At 52.8% G+C, this 21373-nt stretch overlaps 2 pseudogenes; one reads left to right on the top strand and one right to left on the bottom strand.

The window, feature by feature from the left end:
- LOC133044740 (sodium- and chloride-dependent glycine transporter 1-like) overlaps positions 1-17582 on the top strand; it is a 30749-nt pseudogene extending 13167 nt beyond the window's left edge.
- Positions 17583-17820: 238 nt separating this feature from the next.
- On the bottom strand, positions 17821-21347 carry LOC133044251 (coiled-coil domain-containing protein 24-like; annotated as a pseudogene).
- Positions 21348-21373: the final 26 nt, after the last annotated feature.

The raw sequence follows: 21373 nt of genomic DNA, 5'->3' as shown, positions 1-21373 counted from the left end.
GGTAGAAGGAGTGCAATTTCTAGGTCAAAAAGAAGGAACGTGATAGCCACTAGAAAAAATTTTATGGAGAAAGGTAGGCGGGCTGATCCTGTGGGGTCAAACCCACATTCGTATGGGCTTGTTTTTTCTGAGTAAAATTTAATTTCCGCATTTAAGTGGGGAAGTCAGAATGCAATGATAACAAGTAGTGAGGCTAGTGTGAAGTTGGTCAGGAGGGCTAGTATACGGTTTATTATTCTTTTTTGGGCTGTACTGAAACTAACTGACTGGAAGTCAGCTGTACTAGTTAATACTAAAGGAATATGAGCCTCATCAATAGATAGATAAGTAGAGGAAGAGTCATCCTACGTCTGCGAAATGTCAATATCAGGCAGCAGCTTCGAAGCCGAAATGGTGATTGGAAGTAAAGTGAAATTTTAGTTGGCGGAAAAAGCAGACAATTAAGAAAGTAGACCCAATAATAACATGTAGGCCATGGAAGCCTGTGGCTACGAAGAAGCCACATTTACCATTTCAACTCCATCTGAAATGGTAAAAGGTGCTTCATAGTATTCTGAGGCTTGTAGTAGTGGGAAGTAGACGCCTAGTGCAATAGTAATGAATAGAGCTTGTAGTATATGGTTATGGTTTCCCTCTCTAAGGCTGTGATGGGCTCAGGTAATGGAAACTCCTGAGGCTAGTAAGACGGACATATTAAGTAGTGGGACTTCTAAAGGGTTAAGTGGGTGAATGCCTGTTGGGGGTCAGCAACTGCCTAATTCGGGTGTTGGGGCAAGACTTGAGTGATAGAATGCTCAGAAAAACCCGGTGAAGAATAAGACCTCGGAAATAATGAAGAGGATTATTCCATAACAGAAACCTTTTTGGACAGTTGGGGTGTGGTGTCCTTGGAAAGTACTTTCTCGGATAATATCTCGCCATCATTGATATATTGTAAGTATATTTGTTATTAGGCCAAGTGTTAATAGGATTGTTGAGTTGAAGTGGAATCATATAATTAAACCAGATGTTATTAGGAGGGCTGATAGGGCTCCTGTGAGAGGTCAGGGACTCGACCTCAGGGTTTACTATGTGGTAGGCATGGGTTTGGCGTGTCATTATGCGTTGTCATGCAGGTATAGGCTGACTAGGAGGGTAAATATGTAGGCTTGAATTATAGCTACTGCAAACTCAAGAATTGTAAGTAGGACTAGAATAATAAATGTGATGAGGGCTGTTGTGGTGCTGATGTTCATTAGTGCAAGTGTGGCCCCTCCAATCAGGTGAATTAGTAAATGTCCTGCAGTAATATTGGCTGTTAGTCGCACAGCTAGGGCAATTGGTTGAATAAAAAGGCTGATAGTCTCAATAATGACCAGTATTGGAGTCAATGGGGTAGGTGTTCCTTGTAGAAGAAAGTGGGCAAGTGATGCTTTAGTTTTGTTGCGGAAGCCTGTGACTACAGCTCCTGCTCACAAGGGAATGGCCATGCCCAGGTTCACTGATAATTGTGTGGTTGGTGTAAATGAGTGGGGTAATAGACCTAAAAGATTTGTTGATCCAATAAATAAAATTAAAGACATAAGTATTAATGTTCATGTTTGTCCTTTGGCATTGTGAATTCCTGTTATTTGTTTTGATACAAGTTGAAGTACTCATTGTTGGAGGGAAATAAGACGGTTATTCCCCAGTCGATTTGATGTTGGAAATAGTAGACTAGGGAACATAACGATAAGGGTAGCGAGCGGGAGGCCTAGGATTATTGGGGTAATGAAAGAGGCAAATAGGTTTTCGTTCATTTTGTTTCTCAAGGGGTGTTTTGTTTTTGTGTTTTAGTTAACGTGGGTTCTGGATTAAGATAGAAACTGTGTTTTGAAATTTTTAATTGAAAAATAATAAAGAGAACCAGAAATATTGCTATAATTATTGTAAATCATGTTGATGTATCTAGTTGTGGCATGTCATTAAGGAGAGTATTATGCCCTCAGTCTCTAGCTTAAAAGGCTAGTGCTAATTTAGCTTCTTAACGATTTTATAGTATTGATGCAGATCATTTTTCAAAATATTTTAGTGGGACTAGTTCAAGAACAATGGGCATGAAGCTGTGATTTGATCCACAGATTTCAGAGCATTGTCCGTAATACAGGCCTGGTCAAGTTGACATAAGAGTTGCTTGGTTCAGGTGGCCTGGGATTGCGTCTGTTTTTAGTCCTAAGGAGGGTACGGCTCAGGAGTGTAGTCCATCTTCAGAAGAAACTAATATTCGAATTGTTATATCTGTTGGTAATACAACTCGGTTGTCTACTTCTAATAGTCACAGTTCTCCTGGTTTTAATTCTGATGTTGGAATTATATAGGAATCGAAGCTTAAGTCTTCATAATCTGTGTATTCATAGATTCAATATCACTGATGTCACATAGTTTTTACTGTAAGGGATGGGTTGTTGATTTTGTCTGTTATATATAAAATTCGTAAAGATGGGAGGGCGGTTAGGATTAGGATAATGGCTGGTAAAATAGTTCAGACTGTCTCTACCTCCTGGGAGTCTATTGTACTGGTGTGAGTTAGTTTTGTTGTTAACATTAATGAGATGATGTAGAGTACTAGCGAGCTAATTAGAAAGACAGTTATTAGTGTGTGATCATGAAAGTGTAGTAATTCTTCTATGATAGGTGATGTTGCATCTTGGAAACCTAGTTGTATGGGGTAGGCCATATGAGGTATACGGGGTTTTCACCTGTCACTTAACTTTGATAAAGTTATATAATGTTTTACTAACACCTCATCAATTGAGAAAGACATAGTGGCTATGATGTTGGCTTGAAACCAGGTATAGAGGGTTCGATTCCTTCCTTTCTTATTTTAAGTTGATGTATGTAGGTCCTTCAAATGTATGATAGGTGGAGGGCACCCATTTAGTCACTCTAAGTTTGTTGTTGTCAGGTCTACAGTCAGGACTTCTTGCTTAGATGCAAATGCTTCTCAGATAATAAAGATTATTAGTATAACTGCTGCTAAAGAGATAAATGAGCTTATAGATGAAATGGTATTTCACATTGTATATGCATCTGGTTAATCAGAATAGCATCGTGGTATACCGGACAACCCTAGGAAGTGTTGTGGAAAGAAGGTTATGTTTACACCTACAAATATAATTACGAAATGGATTTTGGCTCATGTTGTGTTGAGGGTATATCCTGAGAATAGTGGAAATCAGTGAATAAATCCCCCTATAATAGCAAATACAGCCCCCATTGATAAAACATAGTGGAAATGTGCAACTACATAGTATGTGTCGTGGAGAACAATATTGAGAGAAGAGTTGGCTAGAACAATTCCAGTTAAACCTCCAACTGTAAAAAGGAAAATGAAGCCTAGAGCTCATATTATAGCAGGTGATCGTTTAATGTTACCCCCGTGAAGTATTGCTAATCAACTAAAGACTTTTACTCCAGTTGGGATGGCAATAATTATAGTGGCTGATGTAAAGTAGGCTCGCGTGTCAACGTCTATTCCGACTATAAATATGTGGTGAGCTCATATGAGAAATCCTAGGAATCCAATTGATATTATAGCTCAGACCATTCCCACATATCCAAATGGCTCTTTTTTTCCTGAATAATAGGTTACAATGTGAGAGATTATACCAAACCCAGGTAGAATAAGAATATATACTTCAGGGTATCTGAAGAATCAGAATAAGTGTTGATATAGAATAGGGTCCCCACCTCTTGCTGGGTCAAAGAAAGTTGTATTTAAATTTCGGTCTGTTAATAGTATTGTAATCCGGCTGCTAGGACCGGGAGTGAGAGAAGTAGCCGCACGGCAGTGATTAGTACAGATCACACGAACAGAGGGGTTTGGTATTGTGACATTGCAGCGAGTTTTATATTAATAATTGTTGTAATGAAATTAATGGCCCCTAGAATTGAGGAGACACCTGCCAGGTGTAGGGAAAAAATAGGTCCACTGAAGCTCCTGCGTGGGCTAGATTGCCAGCTAGAGGGGAATACACGGTTCAGCCTGTTCCTGCTCCGGCTTCAACAATAGATGATGCTAGAAGTAATAAAAAAGGAGGAGGGAGGATTCAGAAACTTATATTATTTATTCAAGGGAATGCTATATCAGGGGCACCAATTATCAGGGGAACTAGTCAATTGCCAAATCCTCCAATTATAATTGGCATTACTATGAAGAAAATTATTACAAACGCATGTGCAGTTACAGTTACGTTATAAATTTGATCATCTCCGAGCAGGGTTCCAGGTTGACCCAGTTCAGCACGAATCAGTCGTCTTAGGGCTGTTCCTACTATGCCTGCTCAGGCCCCAAATAGTAAATACAGGGTATCAATGTCTTTGTGATTAGTTGAAAATAATCAGCGGTTGATGAACATAGGTAAAATGGCTGAGTGAAACATTAGACTGTAAATCTAAAGACAGGGGTTTAATTCCTCTTTTTACCAAGTCCTGTGGTGAAATTACATGTTGAATTGAAAATTCAAAGAAGCAGCTTCAATTCTTTGATTTATCCCCTGACCTTGGCAGCCTGACCCCTCAAGGGGAGAAAAGGTAGAGAGGAAAGCAACCCAACCTCCCAAGTCTCAGTTTTATACCCCCTGCATTTCAACAGCCGCCCCTAAAATGAGTCGGGGGATATTTGAGGACCCCATCAGCTCATGTATGTGAAATTGCTTGGCTAAGTCATCAATTCCCACCTGAACATGGCAGCTCTAGGACCTGGGTTCAGCTCAGAGCATAGCCTGGGAACCCGTGTCAAGTTCACAAACAGGCTGTGAGCAGTGTGCCTCAGACTGAGGCTCCAGTCCAGGGCATGGCACACCCTCCTGAAAGCGCAGCCGATTGCAAAGGTTCTGCTGTCGGGTTCTGGGCAGGAAGAGGGTGGGCTCCCCCAAAGCCGGCCCTGACCCAGCCCTCTCCCTGCCCACCAGGAGCCTTCCTGATCCCCTACTTCATCATGCTAATATTCTGAGGGATCCCCCTCTTCTTGGTGGAACTCTCCTTCAGCCAGTTTGCAAGTCAGAGCTGCCTGGGGGTCTGGAGGATCAGCCCCATGTTCAAAGGTGAGGCCCGGATGGGGTGCACACACACACAGGCCTCTGGGGGCCGTGCTGACTCCCCCATCTGTATAAAGACTGCCAACCCCTATGGAACCCGGGTGTTGACCCCAGGTCCACATCAATGGCCAAGGCCAGGGACACATGCTGGGATCCATTGTTTACTTGGCCTCCACCCTCTCCTCCGACCACGTGCATACACAAAAGCCCTTCGCCCGCTTTCACACTCAGCCCCCAGCTCGCTCCTGCCAAGGCTTTGACCTGCCCCTTCTGTGGCCCTCCACGAAAGCCTGCCCCTTAGACCCTTCAGAATGAGCTTCGCCTCCTTCAGCTAGGTGAGTGAGGCTGCTCCTGCCCCTCCCCTCCCCAGGTGTGCGCTACGGCAGGATGGTGGTGTCCACATACATGGGAACGTACTACGGCGTGTTCATCTGCATCGCCTCCTACTGCAGTAGCCGTTGAAACCCGCCCGACCGCGTGAGTGCGCTGGATGACCCCAACCTCACTGAGAGTCTGCAGCCCCCTGCCCAGCTCGGCAATGTCTCTCAGGCACTCAGCCTGAGCCTCCAGAGGGCAAGCCCCAGCGAGGAGTACTGGAGGTGAGGCCCCCATGGGACCTGGGCTTCTGGGGGTTACCCTGGGAGCCTGTATTCAGCCCTCCTTCTTCGCCAAAGGGCAGTGGTCTGCAGTCTAGGGAGGGCACCAGGAATGGAGCAGGGCAGGGGTGTGGGAAGAAATGTAAAAAGCTTGCAGCCCACTTCGGGAGAGGCTGTCGCACAGGCTCTGTGAGTTTGTGCGTGTCCTTACACAGCAGCATTGAGGCTCCAGCAGTCAGGCAGGTCAGACGAGGAGGGTCAGGGCAAAGACGGGTGGCTTCCTAAGCAGAAGAACTCCAGCAGAGGCCCTTAGCTCCAGACGAGCCTGAGGGAAAGCCGTTGTGACGAGGGTAACAGGTGTGTGGGGAGCTCACCAGCCCCGTGGCGGCCCACAGGGAGCACGTGACTTCTTGGCAGGCTTATAAGAGGGAAGCATAGGCCTAGCCCTGCAGAAGCAAAGGAGAGCTGTGGGAGTGTCCTGAGCCCAGAGCTGTCGTCATCAAGCTGCGTTTGGGAAGGGCAGCCTGGCCCCCCTGAGCTCTGCGCTGACAGAGAACGGAGTCCCGGGGCTGGCCTGAAGGGAGGTTGTTGCTGGGGGTGTTTGGAACATCTTATCTCAGCTGGGTGGGTGTGAGGGCACAGCAGGACCTCCTGGAGGAAATTCCCCACGTCCTGTTGGGGAGCTCATGGGAAGAGGGCTTTGTGGGCTGGTGGGCAGACCTCGTTCTTTCATTCCACAAACATTGATGGCGTCCACTCTGATGGGCCCTGTGTGCTCATGGGGTATGAACGGCCCCGAGTCCATGCCACGAGGAGGTCACAGTCTAGAAGGGAGCTGGGTAGTTAAAGCTCTGTGGGGCAGGGGCCTCAGTGCAGGTATATGCAGGGATGTGGTGAGGGCAAGAGCAGGTGATTGAGGAGGCTTCCCTTGGACTTCCCTCAAGGTCCAGTGTCTAAGCCTCCGAGCTTCCAGTGCCTCCACTGCAGGGGGCACAGGTTCAATCCCTCCTCAGGGAACTAAGATCCCACATGCCAAGCACGACACGGTCCAAAACCAAATCATAAACAAAGCCAAGACTTCCCAGAGGAGGGAGAAAGGAAGTAGAGAAGGATTGGGAGACATGGGCAGATGAGCTGCAGCCAGGAGGTGGCAGACTGGAGCTGGGGGTGGGAGCAGGTAGGACAGAGTATTGGGACAGAGGAGGCCAGGACATGAAAAGGCACAGGGCTTGCCCTGCCGGTCAGAGGGTTCGAGCCTTCTGCATGCTGTGATGGAGAGTCAGGGCTGAGCGGCTGAGGTCGCAGTGACACTCAAAGTCCTAGCAGGTCCACGTCCTCTAAGCCGAGGGCCAGCACTCAGAGCCTCAGGGCCCAGTGTCCTTGGGCTGCTGCTGCTGCATATGTGCTCAGTCGTGTCTGACTCTTGGCAACCCCGTGGACTGTATGTAGCCTGCCAGGTGCCTCTGTCCATGGAATTTTCCAGGCAAGAATACTGGCACAGGTTGCCATTTCCTACTCCAGGGGATCTCCCTGACCCAGGGATTGAACCAGTGTTTCCTGCACCTCCTGTCAGGCAGATTCTTTACCACTGAGCCAATTGGGAAGGCCGTGTGCTATGCTATAGATGTTTAAAGACGGTTAAGATGTGCTCACCATCCTCAAGACTCTTGGTGGAGACCATCGAGCCATTGCTTCCCAGTGAGGTTTGGGCAAAATTACCTCTGGGCAGATTCAGCCGGTCAGTCATTGGACGGGTCATTTCCTGAACACCAGGTAGGTCCCGAGAACTGTACTCAGAGCAGGGACAGAGCGGGGAGTAAGAGACTCCGCCCACTGAGGTATTCTGCTGCATTTGGGGCAGAACACGTGGTGTGGACTGGGCAACTTGATCTGGACTAGGGAGAACCTTCTGGAAGGTTGCAGAAGCCCAAAGCCCGGAGATGCTCCAGAAATGATCAGCCCAGGGCTGTCTTCCAGGGTGGGGTATTGCTTGGCAAAGCTCAGGAGATTTTATCCAGTGTAATTAGAGGGGAATTTCCCTCCCAGAAAACTATCCATGGGTCAGGAGGTCCACAGGATGGCCTGCTGAACTCCACTCTTTGTCTGGGGCTGGGGCCAGGCCTCCCTAAGGAGCAGGCAGTCCCAGGCAGGACTCCTTCCCTTCAGGATGGCTCCCTGCTGCCCCCTCCTGGAGAGCCTAGGGAAGTGACCTTTGAGAGGGCTGCCCAAGCTGGCTTCAGCAAGATGAGGTGAGCCAGCACCCCCATTTCTGGGCACCTACTCTGTGCTTATTGTTGTTTAGGTGCTCAGTCGTGTCCAGCTCTTTGGCAACCCCATGGGCTGTAGCTCTCCAGGCTCGTCTGTCCATGGGATTCTCTAGACAAGAATCCTAGGGTGGGTTGTCATTTCTTTCTCCAGGGGGTCCTCCCAACCCAGAGATCAAAGCCAAGTCTTCTGCATTGGCAGGTGGATTCTTTACCCCTGAGCCACCAGGGAACTATGTGTTAGGCATAGTATATGATATCAGCCCCATTTTCAGATTCAGAGACTGATTCCAGCTGTTACGGAACTAGGCCGCTGTGCTGTGTCAGGATATACATGTGTCAGGATACGCATGCCCCGCTAGCCTGGTGCCTAATGTGAATTAGGCCGATGATACTCCGCAGGCTTTCTGGGTCCACAGGCTCCAGCGACCCTTTGGAAAAATGCACAGTCTCATTTGAGCCCCACAGCAACCCTATTAGAGAGTGTGTGCCGGTTTTATAAAATGTTCCCATTGTACAAGTGAGCAAAGCAAATCAAGAGAAAGATTGACTCCTCTAAAGGGAGAAGAGTTGCCAGGGCAGATTTCTGAGCCCACGTCTGCCTTTTGCCCACCCTTGGCCTCCAGCCTTCCCTGCCCTCACCACGTGTTTACAGCATGACTTAGAGTCCTCTGAGAGCTGATCTGATGCCTGCCAGGCGGGCCCAAAGCTCAGGACCAGCCCTCATCTCCCCAGCAGACACCTGACGCCCGATGGGACTTGGATCCCAGCACCCCACTCTCAGTGTCTTCGTGCCAGCTCTAGAGCCACACAGACCTCACTCAGATCCTGGCTGTGCTGCATAGCAGCTTGGCCTTGTGAGGTCACCAAACCTCTTTACGCCTCAACTGTTCATCCATTAAGTGGGAGTGGTTACAACATCATTCTTGTTATGATCAAGATGTAGCAGAAATCACTAAGAACAGGGGCGGGTACTCAGTAAGCACAGTGATAGCCACTGCTGGAGATGCAGTGCAATAGATGAGAGTGTCCTGTTCTCAAGGCGTTTACCATCTGGTTGGGGACATTAAAAAATAATACAGAATAAGTCCAGAGATGTTATGTGAAAGCCAACTTGTAAATATGTGTGGTTCTGAAAGTTTTTCAGTTAGTTGTTTGGTCTCAAAAGCATATGGTCCAAAATCAAAACCAAAACCAAACACTAAATATGGTGCCATAAAAAGAAAGTTAGAGTTCAGAAGATTAGTCGTCCAAACTCTCTAAACCCTTGTATTGTATGCTGAACTCTTGCAATAAGAAAATAATACAAAGCACTACCAGTTTAACATATGTAACTAGACAAAGGTTTGAGATAGTCTTTTGAGCACGGAATGGGTTCTTTCCTTTGAATGCTGGTGCTTAAAGTAAATCACCTCTCAGCTGTAGCAGTAAGACCCGGTGGCTATTCTGGAAGGCAGAGCCTCCCAACACAACTTGAAACTGGGCATCATAACTTCATAACTTTACGATATGCCCTACCTAAGTAGTGTACCAGTGCGGTCGGGCTTGGGCAGCCCAGAATCTCCAGCCCTGCTGCCTTCAGCTTTGAGTGACCTTGTCTATTTGCCCCATGGGCCCAAACTATTTTCCTCTGCATGTCCCAGAGGGAAAAAGATTGGAAAGCACAGCCACAAGGGTCCAGAAGCCACTCCTGGGAGGAGGGCGTGGATCTTATTCATCCGTTTATCTTTGGTTCCCCCATGGACTGAGAGCCTGGAGAGTTTCTCACCCTGACGCCTGTTGAGCGAACCAACCCAGAGGCAGGAGTTTAGCAGAAGAGGGATGTGTTGGTCGGCGCCCTCTGCAGGTCACAATGTGAAGGGCAGCCTAGGGGAAGATGTGCGGCAGAAGAGGCCTGCTAAGGTGCTTGGGAGTCTGACAGTGGGGTGAGCTGAGCAGACAAACCCGGACCTGGCAACACTGTCCCGTGAGGGAGCAGGCTGACCACCCATCACAAGGTGTAAACATGCTTTCATGAGGTTTGAGAACTGAGTTGGAAAAAAAGTAAAAAGAGCTAAGATTATAGGACAGCCTATGAGCTATACTGAGAAGTCTTCACTGAAAGAGGGGAAAGAAAGGAGCCTGTATTTTTCTAAATTTACCTACAGATCATCCTAGGTTGAAGTTAGGATGCCCATTTTCAAGATGAGGAGACTGAGGCTCAATCGTTTGTCTCTTGCTCATCAGTTCTAGCCTGGACAACTCCAACAGCCATGCCAGTCCCCCTCCAGATACTCCCCTTTATACTTCCCAGTCCATTTTCCATGATGTGAATTCATTCACCCATTCAGCAAATGCTATTGGGCATGCCTCTTGTTCAGATGTGTTCAGAATTTCAAGATGGCAATGGCAGGACGCTAAACCAAGCACAAGGCCCTTCTAAGCATGGGGCCCTGTGTGCCTGCACAGATCTCACATCCATGTGGACGTGTGGAGGTCTGGGGAGAGAGTACGCCAGACAGGGAAGAGCATGTATAAAGGCCCTGAGGTGGGAGTGTGCCTGGCACATTTCAGGAACAACAAGGAACCCAACACAGCTGGAGCAGTGAGTAAGAGGGGAAGGAGCAGGAGGAGAGGAGATCTGAGAGATGGCAGTTAGGAGATAGTGGATCGTGAAGGGCTTTGTAGACGCTGTATGGACTTTGGTTTTTCCATGGCCAGAGATGGGAGCTGCTACAAGGTTGTGAGCCAAGGAGAGGCCCTGAGAGACCTCTTCTAAAAATCCTCCAGGAGCTTCTCCTTGCTCTCAGAATAAAATCCAAACTTCTCCATCTTGACTTCACAACTTCTCTTGATCTTGTTCCTTCCTATCTTCATCCTTCTCTATTCCCCTCTCCTTCTTCTCCAGCCTTCCGGAGTTACTGACGTGCCCAGGCAGTTCCTGACCCTGTCCTGCTGGGTCATGACCTGACCCTGACCCATGCCCTCAGCCTGGCATGTGCTTTTCTTTCTCTTCACCCACTTTCTCCCCATCCTTCAAACTTTGGCTCAAGCCGCCCCTCTTCTAGGAATACTTCCAGTGTGTTCCTCCCCATGGGGTTAGGATGCTCCTGGCAGTGCCCACAATACCTGATTTAAGTCAACATGCCTAGCATCTAGCAAGGGCTTGGCACATCAACGTCCAGTAGATTGAAGAAACACAGCTGGCATGGCATAGGGCTCCAGAGAGAGTCATGCACACTCAGGAGAGGACTTCAGGTTCAAGTCTAGGCTTGTGTGCTCCAGTGTGCGTGCTAAGTCGCTTTAGTCATGTCCAATTCTTGTGACCCCATGGACTATAGGCCTGCATGCTCCTCTGTCCATGGGATTCTCCAGGCAAGAACAGTGACATGGGTTGCCATTTCCTCCTCTAGGGGATCTTCCCAACCCAGAGATCAGAGCCATGTCTCGTACGTCTCCTGCATTGACAGGCGGCTTCCTTACCACAAGTGCCGCCTGGGAAGCTTCCGTCTTTCCTCGGTACTCCACTGCCTGCCTCTCTCCATCTGAGTTGGAGGACTGGTGTGGGTGAAAAGGTCACAGAAGGCTTCCTGGAGGAGGTGATGCCAGATGGGGTGTGTCGTCTGGAGGAGAGGGCCTTCCTAAAGGAAAGGCCTGGGCCGGGTCTGAGCAGGGACAGGGAGACCTCCACACCTCAGGGGCTGAGGAAGCTAGCCCAGGCCTGGGGTGTGGCCTGCAGGCGCTCTCGAGGATCCTGGGAGAGGCCACAGGCAGAGAGGCCTGGACAGGCTGGGGCTGGGGCCTCGCCAAGGCTCCCATTGCAGAGAAGCTGGCTGCTGGGACTCCGTGAGAAAGGAGGGAGCTGCCAGGCTGGGCCCTGGGCCTTGGGGATGTGTTACTGGACGGTGCAGCTGGCCCTCAGTGACAGCGTGTCCCCTTCTAGGCTCTACGTGCTGAAGCTGTCGGATGGCATTGGAAACTTCGGGGAGGTGCAGGTGCACCTCCTCAGCTGCCTGCTTGTCTCCTGGGTGGTCGTCTTCCTCTGCCTCACGCCAGGGGTCAGGTCTTCAGGGAAAGTGAGTCCCCTCCCTCCAGGATCTGTGCCCACCCAGAAATCTGCCTCCTGTGCCTGGGTTTTGTGTGTGGAGGGGTGGGTGGGGGCATGATGAAAGCATGTAGGCAGGAAAGAGGGACCAGAGGACCCGTGGTGGTTGAGGGGGCAGGTTGGGGGTGGAGTGGGAAGAGCCCAAGGAGTCCAGTGGGGCCCCTCTCACCCCCAGGTGGCGTACTTTATGGCCACATTCCACTACGTGGTGCTGACCATCCTCTTCGTCCATGGCGTGACCCTGGAAGGAGCCTCCACGGGCATCAAGTACTACCTGACCCCACAGTGGGACAAGATCCTGGAGGCCAAGGTGGGCTGTGGTGGAAGGTGACCTGGAGGGACGGGGAGGGGCAGAGAGGCGTCAGCCTCTGAGCGCAGCTCCTCCTGCAGGTATGGGGGGACGCCGCCTCCCAGATCTTCTCACTGGGCTGCGCGTGGGGCATCTCATCACCATGGCTTCCTACAACAAGTTCCACAACAACTGTTATCGCTGAGCATCTCTCTGCCAGCGCTGGGGCTGCCCCCTGTTCTGCCCTCTCTGCAGCCTGACCCTGCTTCCCCCAGACCCAGCAGATCCAGTGAGGCCTTCTGGCCCGCCAGCACCCTCCCTTCCACTCACCGCCTTGAGATCCTGGCAGTGCCGGGTCTGGTTCCAGTCACTGCAGAACAGAGAGCACTTAGGCAGAAGAGAGAAGGGGTGACGATAGTGATGCCCCAGGGGTCTGTAAGGACTCAAGAGCCTCGCGCCCACTTAAAGAGGCCCAGAACAGACCAGAGAGGAGATTGGGGGTACTTTTGTTCCTAGAAGTTTCCCTGTCTCAAGTCTGCTGACCCAAATTGGGCAGGAGGAACTAAGCTGCGTGTCCTGACCACGTGTTTGCCTCCCCATTAGAGACAGTGTCATCATCAGCGTCACTAACGGTGCCACCGGCGTCTATGCCGGCTTCGTCATCTTCTCCATCCTGGGCTTCATGGTCAATCACCTGGGTGAGGACGTGTCCCACGTGGCAGACCAGGGCCCGGGCCTGACACTCATGGCATACCCAGAGGCCCTCACACTGCTGCCCGTTGCCCCACTCTGGTCCTTGCTGTTCTTCTTCACGTTCATCTTGATGGGGCTGGGCACTCAGGTACGAGATGCGGGACCCGGGCCTGTGGCTTAGGGCAGGAGGAGGCGGGGCCAAGGGTAGGCCCCTGCTCTGATGGCCGTATCCTGCAGTTTGGCCTCCTAGAGACGCTGGTCACAGCCATTGTGGATGAGGTAGGGACTGAGTGGATCCTGGAGAGAAAGATGTATGTGACCTTGGCCGTGGCTGTGGCTGGCTTCCTCCTGTGAATCCCCCTCACCAGCCAGGTAAGAACCAAGGGAAAGGCTGGGCCGGAGTTGCCAGGGTGTGGGGTCGGGGGAAGAGAGCAGAGAGAAGGGGACCGTAGCCTCAGGCACACCCAACTCAGCTGCCCACTGGCCCGCAGTCAGGCAGGTACTGGCTGCTGCTGATGGACGACTATGCGGCCAGCTACTCCTCAGCCGTCGTCGCCTGTGTCCTGTTGTGTGTCCATCATGTACATTTCTGGTAAGTGCCCAAGCTTCCATGGCCTCCCGTGTCCCAGCCCCTGGCCTGCTCACGCTGTTCTGTGGTCTGCTGACCTCCATCTCTCCAGGGCACCAGAGATACTTCGAGGACATCCAGATGATGCTGGGGTCCCCACTGCCCCGCTTCTTCCAGATCTGCTGGTGCTTCATCTCACCAACTATCATCTTTGTAAGTTCCTCGCTGGTCCCTCCTCTGCTGCCCCCGTGGCAAGCATCCTTCTCTTGAGAACCAGCCAAGGAAGAGCACGAGCTCAGCCATTAGCCCAGAGCTCCCCATGGGGGCTCCGCACCTACAGCTCTGGTCACTGGAAGTCTGAGTGTAGCTGTATAGAGTCAGACAGGTGTGGAGACTCAGAACCACCCAAGCCCTGGCCTTGGGTTAGGAAGGGAGCACAGGGCTCTGTATTTGATGGAAGACAGTGCCTAGCTTCAGAAGAGGAAAATAGACTGGCAGAAGCTGAGAGCCGGCCCTCCCTCCCTGGTATTTCCACCTGGCGTGCCCGCAGAGGAGCTTCGGGAATCCTAACTGACATTGGCGTTGACCTCTGACAGCTTCACTGAGCTCGTGTCTCCAGTCCCTCGTGGCCGAGGTGCTTGGAGTGCTCAGGGTATGTGGTGTGAATGCGTGTTCCAGAAGCAGGCTGTGCAAGTCAGGTATCAGTGCAGGATCCGGGACACCCTCCTGAGCCACCCTGGAATAGGCTGGCTTGGGAGGGGAGTTCTGGGTTTCCAACAGTATTCAACGCCTGGAAGGGCAGACCCCCCAGCAGGGAGTGGAAGTGGTGGAGGGAAAGCCCACCATGACCAGGAACAATACACTAAGTCTCGTGATACAACTCTCCATGGTTTCATTATTATCCCCACTTTACAGATGAGGAAACTGAGGCCCTGAAATGTTAAGTAATTGACCCGAGGTTATATAGCTTCTAAGAGTCAGAGCCCTCATGCGAAGCAATTGGTCTGATCTGGAGCGTGTGTGCTGGGCCCATGCTGCACTAGAAACAAGTTTAGGAGTAGGAGTGGTCTGTGGACTATAAACCTTCTGATTTTGTTCGTTTATGATCAGGGTGAGAAGGCGGGGGCGGGGGTGAGGGGTGGGGGTGGGGCAGGGATTTGCTAGTGTAATGGTCCCTCCACAGAGAAGAGGCAGGGCTGTCTCTGAGTGACAGAGGGGTCATCCCGATGGTCAGGGCAGTGTCTGGCGTCGTGCCCCCAGTCGTGCCAGTTCCTCTGTGCCGCAGAGAGGTCAGTACCGGATTTCCACATTGGCTCATATTTCTGGAAAAGGAAAAAAAAAAAAGACCCCTGAGGGCTGAGGCCTCCATCGCATGGGGTGTGGGATCTTCCCAAGCCTGGCAGAGGCACCAGCTCTGGCCACTGGCCCAGCTTGGAAACAGGAGCAGAGGAAGTGTCCTGTAAGAGGTGGGAGGTGGGGGAGGGCAAACGCCACAGCCAAGGGCTGTGCCCTTGGGGGTTGTGGCTTTGGCCCAGTTCCTGCCGTGGGGGAGCTCATCCTCCAGGGCTCCCAAAAAGCTGCTGCCCTGTGGGGAGACCCAGGGCGCCGCCCAGGCAGGGCAGGAGGCAGCAGGCAGCCCGGGCCCGGTGTCTGCAGGAAACTCAGGCAACGCCCGCAGCATCCTCTCTGTGTTCGGAAAGCCAGGCTGGATTCACCTTCGGGTGAGGATGCCAGGCTCTGTGGACCACGTGCTTCTGGGCTGTTAGTTTTCTTTGGGAGCCTTTACTTCATAGTGCCGAAAAGGTTTTTGTTTTTTTTTTTTTTTACAAAGCCCGTCAGCTCAAATAAAGAATTTGTCCACACGTTAGATCAGGCCTAGTTCCATTCAGAAAACGAGTTATAAATTCAGCTCTAAGTGCAGCATCCCCCGGATGCAGGTCTTGACTTCTCGAATTTAGTCACTAAAAAGGCTGGAGGGGCCTGAGCTCCAGGACATGGCTGAAGGCTTGGGAGGTGTATGCTGAGGCCTCCTGGCAAGCAGCACACATTGTCCCAGGCCCTCCAAGTGGCCCATGAACCACCTGCCCATCTTTCTGCTTCCTGTCATATTTTTGTTGCTGCAACACTAGGCTTTATCTCTGCTGTCCCTCGGCTCTTTCCAAAGTGGTTCTGAGAGTACTCCCAGCCTGACATGGTTTCTAGGCTTCAGAGCCTCCCCCGGCTGTCCATTGCTGTCTCTGCAGCCATAGTCTGTCAGGACTTCTCCCTTTCCTTTCCCCCATTGCTCCCACCTCCCTGCATAAGTCAGTTCAGATCAGCACATGAGATTGTGCCAGGCGCCTTGCAAGGCACTGGAGACCTAGAGCTGATGCAATCCCAGGAGCTCCCAGGTCTGGAGGAAACATTCAAAAATTGCTTCAGTTCAGTTCAGTCGCTCAGTTGTGTCTGACTCTTTGTGACCCCATGAACCGCAGCACGCCAGGCCTCCCTGTCCATCACTAACTCCTGGAGTTTACCCAAACTCATGTCCATTGAGTCGGTGATGCCGTCCAACCATCTCATCCTCTGTTGTCCCCTTCTCCTGTCCTCAATCTTTCCCAGCATCAGGGTCTTTTCAAAGGAATCAGTTCTTTGCATCAGGTGGCCAAAGTATTGGAGTTTCAGCTTCAATATCAGTCCTTCCAATGAACACCCAGGACTGATCTCCTTTAGGATGGACTGATTGGATCTCCTTGCAGTCCAAGGGACTCTCAAAAGTCTTCTCCAACACCACAGTTCAAAAAATGCTTAGTAGATGGAAAATGCCATTGAAGCCTTAAAAGGCCACAGATTCGGCCTTACTTCAGCAGGCAGTGGGGGTCACTGTAAGTCTTTGAGTAGAACTGACTTTCAAGGGCCCCGGCAGCTGAAGAGTTTCTTGCCTGCTTCAGGATTATCTGAAAGCCAGACCCCTCCTCTTCCACAGTGCCCACCTGCCCATTATACCCTGGACCCCTGGTGCCATCAGCTTCTTCCGCTACGCAAACATTGATGTCACCCCTGCCTCCCTGAAATGCTTCTTTCTAGTCTGGGAAACGAGGGGAGCAGTGCTGATAGGAGGCCTAAGGCCTGGGTGGGGCTGGGCAGGACTCATGCTCACTCCCAACCCCCACTCTTTGCAGTTTATTCTCATCTTCCTGGTGGTCCAGTACCAGCCGATCACCTACAACCAATACAGATATCCAAGCGAGGCTGAGGTCATTGTCTTCCTTATGGCTCTGTCCTCTGTTATCTGCACTCCATTCTACGCCCTGTTCCACTTGCACAGAACAGATGGGGACACCCTCCTCCAGGTGAGGGGTGGGGACAGGGGCAGCCAGGTGAATCAGAAGGGGGTGGATGGCTGGATGCTGCTCCAGGGCTCTCTTCTGATGCACTCTGCCTGCCTGTCCCTCCCCCATGGCTACCTCTCCTGCAGCACTTGAAAAACTCAACCAGGCCAAGCAGAGACTGGGGTCCTGCCCTCCTGGAGCACCGAACAGGGCGCTACGCCCCCACCATTCCACCCTCCCCCGAAGATGGGCTTGAGCTCCAGCAGCTGCACCGGGACAAGGCCCAGATTCCCATGGGGGGCAGTAATGACTCCAGCCGTCTGCAGGACTCCCGGATGTGAGCACGCTGCTGGGGGGAGTGCCCCACCCCACCCTGTGCTCCCAACACAGAGACTGGGGAGACAGTGGATAGGTGTCACCATCTGCGCCCACCATGCCCTGGCCGGGGGTGGCCCCTGTCTCCTTGGCCACCACTGCTAGCACGGTCATTGTTCACGTGCCACAGTGCCCCTGCCCGCGTGCCCCAACCAGTCTCTGGAGCCAAACTCCTCCCCTCAAGCCCCACAGTGTCCGTGTGTCCGTCCTCCATGCCCCTCTGTGCAGTGACAGCCCCGGAAGAGCTGCCGCTAATCCTCTGTAGCAGTGAGGGTGCGCTGCCCACGCCCAGCCGTCTGCGTTCCACTAGGCTTTTGAAGTTCATAGGTTTTAATGAAATTTCTATTCTTGTTTCTGAGCTGCTGCTGTGCTTTGTCTGGGTCCTCCAGGGGGATATGAGGCAGGGCTGGGACAAGACCTCCTCCTGCCAGGCCTGTGGGGGGATGCCTGGGAGGAGAAAGTCCCAGAGACTGCGACAGTTAGGACCGGACACTGAGGACCTGGTGAGAAGGTAGGGTGGGGGCCACATAGACAGACAGGCAGACAGCAGTGGAATCCTAGGGAAGGCTCATCCTAGACTAGATCAGAAGGGGGCTGGACCCTGCGGCTGAAAGAGAGCAGGAGCAGACAGGACGCGTTCCAGCCGAAGCTGAAGCCTCCTTCCTGAGCAGCCCTTCAGGGTGGGGCCTAGGGCGCTGCACTGGGTATCAGGGTAGAAGCTGGCCTTTTCCCGGGGAGGCACTGAATCTTCCGTCCCCAGCGGCAGATGGGGGCCAGGCCGCGAGGTTTGGGGCAGTGCTGCAGAGGGCGAGTGGGCAGGCAGCACTGGAGAAGCCTGGCTCAAACTCCAGCAGCCCCGTGGAGGCAAGGCAGGAGTCTGGTGCCCTGGCTGGAGGACCCCAAGGGCTGTGACCTGAATGGGAGGGAGTAGCTGTGAGGGGGCCGTGGCCTGCCCCGCAGCCTCTCCCATCCAGCTGTCTGTCTGCTCTGGGTTACCTGTGGCTGGGGGAGACACAGGAAGGCCTCAGGGGTGCCTGCGGCTCCTGTTGCATGGCTGCCTTCTATTCCTTGAGCTCTGGAGGAGAGGTTCTGCCTGAGACACAGCACCCAGTCTTCCAGGGTGTGTTACAAGAGCAAGGTGGGACGGGGTGGCGGGAAGTGGGGGGAGCGGAGCGCTGGGTGCTCTGGGGCCTGCCTGGTCCTCACCTGCCAGGGTGGGCTCTAGGCTTGCCTCAGAGGGCTGAGGGGCCCCTGAATACTCGTCTCCAGGCAGCGCTGCAGGGAGAGCTGGCTCAGTGCTTGGCTTTAAAACGGGCGGGGCAGGACTGGGCAGGGTGCCCAGGCCAGGATCCCCACGGTGGGGCGGTGGGGCACAGGAACTAGCCCGTGCAGTCTCTTCCTCCTAACCACCTGGGGGCACTCCTGAGAGGAACACCAGCCTCTCCCTGAAAAGCTGAGCTTGGCAAGGGGGTGGCAGGCCTGAACCCAGACTTGGGGAAGAGAAGGTGGCAAAAGACCTAGGCCGACCCAGCAATTGATCTGAAAGTGCTGACCTCGGACTTAGGGACTCAACTGGGATATGGGTTCATGCACTTAAGGATCACACACATAAGTATGCACACAGGAAAAATGGACCCAGGGTTCACACAGCCTCTGCAAGCACAGACACACAGAGACATGTGTGTGTGAATCTCACGCCCTGGGTGAGACACAGGGGTGTCTACGCTCGGCAGAAGGGCTGGGGGTGGGGCGGCCCAGGATTGTAGCTCACCTGCAGGATGGGAGTCTCCCTCTCTAGTGCACGGCACTCTTCCTCAAGGAGGGTCTTGGGACATGGACAGGGCAACAGTGGAAGCAGCGCTGCAGGCCCGGGTCTCAGCAGAGCCCTCCATGCGGTCCCAGCCTCTGGCCTCCCCAGGAACCTCCTATCCCAGTCCACCTCTCCCTCTGCTGCCCTCATGCTGTTACAGCACAACCTGGCAGCCCTGCCAGCCTCTTCCTGGGCAGGGTGTGTCCTCTCTCCTTGCCTGCCTCCCAGTGCCCACCCCGAGGAGCAGCATTCTCTCTTCTACACGATAGGACTAGACTTGCGGGTTCTCCTGCCTCCATTCTCTCTCGCATCACAGCCCTGCCCCTACTTTAAAAACTCTTCTGTGTGTCATCTCTTCCCCACCTCCCAGGACAAAAGTCCTCAGGCCAAGGCCCGTGTCAGCATCTGTACTTGACTGATTCTTGGCAGCATCCTCATCGGCATCCTGCCCTTTCCACCTCTCAGCCCCACTCTCCTGGGTCTCCCAGCCAGGTGTGTTCCCTCCCTTCTCCTCCCAGTAGTCCCAGTACATCAGGGTCCATCTGCAGTCCCACCCTCCCTGTCTCCACCCTCACTGCACACACTCGGGGGCCTCACCACAGGTGTCCAGCAGCCTGGTGAATGTGGGACACGTTCAGCTGGTCCTTGATCACTCTGAGGTCCCGGTGACAGCTGCTGGCAAATGAAGTCAACCTCACTCTCTCATGCTGCTTCACTCCAGGTCTTCAGGACACAAAAGCCATTTCTCGTAGACAAATTTGTGTTTTCTCTCAAAGGCAATACAAGATGGTACTAAATGGAGGAGATCTAGAGCCTGGGATTGCACACGGGTTCTGCTACCCTTTATTGTGTGTGAGTTTGGGAAAGTCAATCATCCCTTTTGAGCTTTAGTATCCTCATCTGCAAAATGGGGACATCACTCCCTTCCTAAGGAAGTGTGAGACACAAATTGCTACCATTCACCGACGAACACGCTGCTGCTCGTTTATCTCATTCAGTCCCTAGCCCTCTCTAACACAGTCCTCGCAGTCTGGCTATCCCAGCCTGAGAGACAACCGGCGACTGGATGAAGTCTTTCCTTCCACTCAAATCTGCATGTAGTACTCCCTGTTCCTACAAAGTGCTTCTCTGTCTGTCTGTCTGGAAGCCTGTTCCTCGTACTCTAAAACCCAGCTCGAACCAAGCTCCCAGGATTGACACGTGTTTCCTGGGCCTCTGAGCCCTCATGGGCTGACCTCTACCACAGGTGGCTGTAGAAGTGTCAGTCCCACACCAGGAACTCCTCCATGCCCTCGGGTGGGACCTACCAGCCAGCTGGGGTCCTTTGCCCAGCAAGGCAGATCCTTCCTCTCCTACTACTGTATCTGGGTTCACCAGCTCTCATCTGGAACATCTGTTCTGGCAAATCACACTTGGGCTCCTCCAAGGCAAAGCGCAGGACCCTGGGGGCTATACTGAACACAAGCATGGGTCTGGTCCCTGCAGGAGATGCATAAAGGCGATTCGGGGGCTCCTTCCAGGGAACCACAGGAAAGGCGACCCTGGCCCCTTGTCAGTTGGCAGGCTAGCCCATCTGAGTTCTGGAGACAGGGCCCACACCCAGGTTTGGAGCTCCAACCTGCCCTCACAGATGGCCTTCCGGTGGAGACCTTGAAGCAGCTGCAGCAGTTCCTGGCGCACAAGATCTCTTAGGAGGGGCGGTGGTGCCAGAAGGGAGCAGAGGAAAGAGGTGGGGCGCGATCCAGAGGCTTGGACAGATTGAGCCTCTTGGAGCAATGATGCTAACATCACTACCTGAAAGGACAGCTGGGACACCTCGGCCACTGCGGAGGGAAGTGAAGGGAGGCAGGGAAGCTGGGGGAATGAGGCGCAGGGCAGTTCAATTGGAGAGGGTCGGGCAGACAGTGAGATCCTCCAAGAGCTCGAGAGTTACAGAGACCCGTCGAAGGTGAGAAAATCATCCGAGTCGTGGGACAGGTCTGCCGTGGGGCCCACTTTCCTACGCCCCACCTCTGCCCGTAGCTCCAGGCTCAGATCCACTGTCATCTCCCCTAGAATCCTCCTCTCTCCGGGCCGCTCCAGGAGCGGAACGTGCTCTTCCACCAATTCCCACAGCGACTGCGAGTCCCCAGGCATGGCCCGCCCGCGCCGCTGCGCCCCCAGAGGTGCGGTCGCACCCTTGGACCTGTGCGACCACAGCTCGGAGCGCTGGGTTACTGGTATACTGCTAGTCAGTCGCCCAGGGCCGGGCACACCCACTCACGCCTCGCCCGCGTCCGGGTCTCACAGGCCACGCCCCCAGCCCGTCACTCTGACCGGCCTCACC

Source organism: Dama dama, chromosome 23 (assembly GCF_033118175.1).
Source record: "Dama dama isolate Ldn47 chromosome 23, ASM3311817v1, whole genome shotgun sequence".
In the NCBI taxonomy this organism is placed as follows: Eukaryota; Metazoa; Chordata; class Mammalia; order Artiodactyla; family Cervidae; genus Dama; species Dama dama.
Note: the sequence above shows the minus strand (reverse complement) of the source record. Positions and strands in the feature narration are given on the sequence as shown.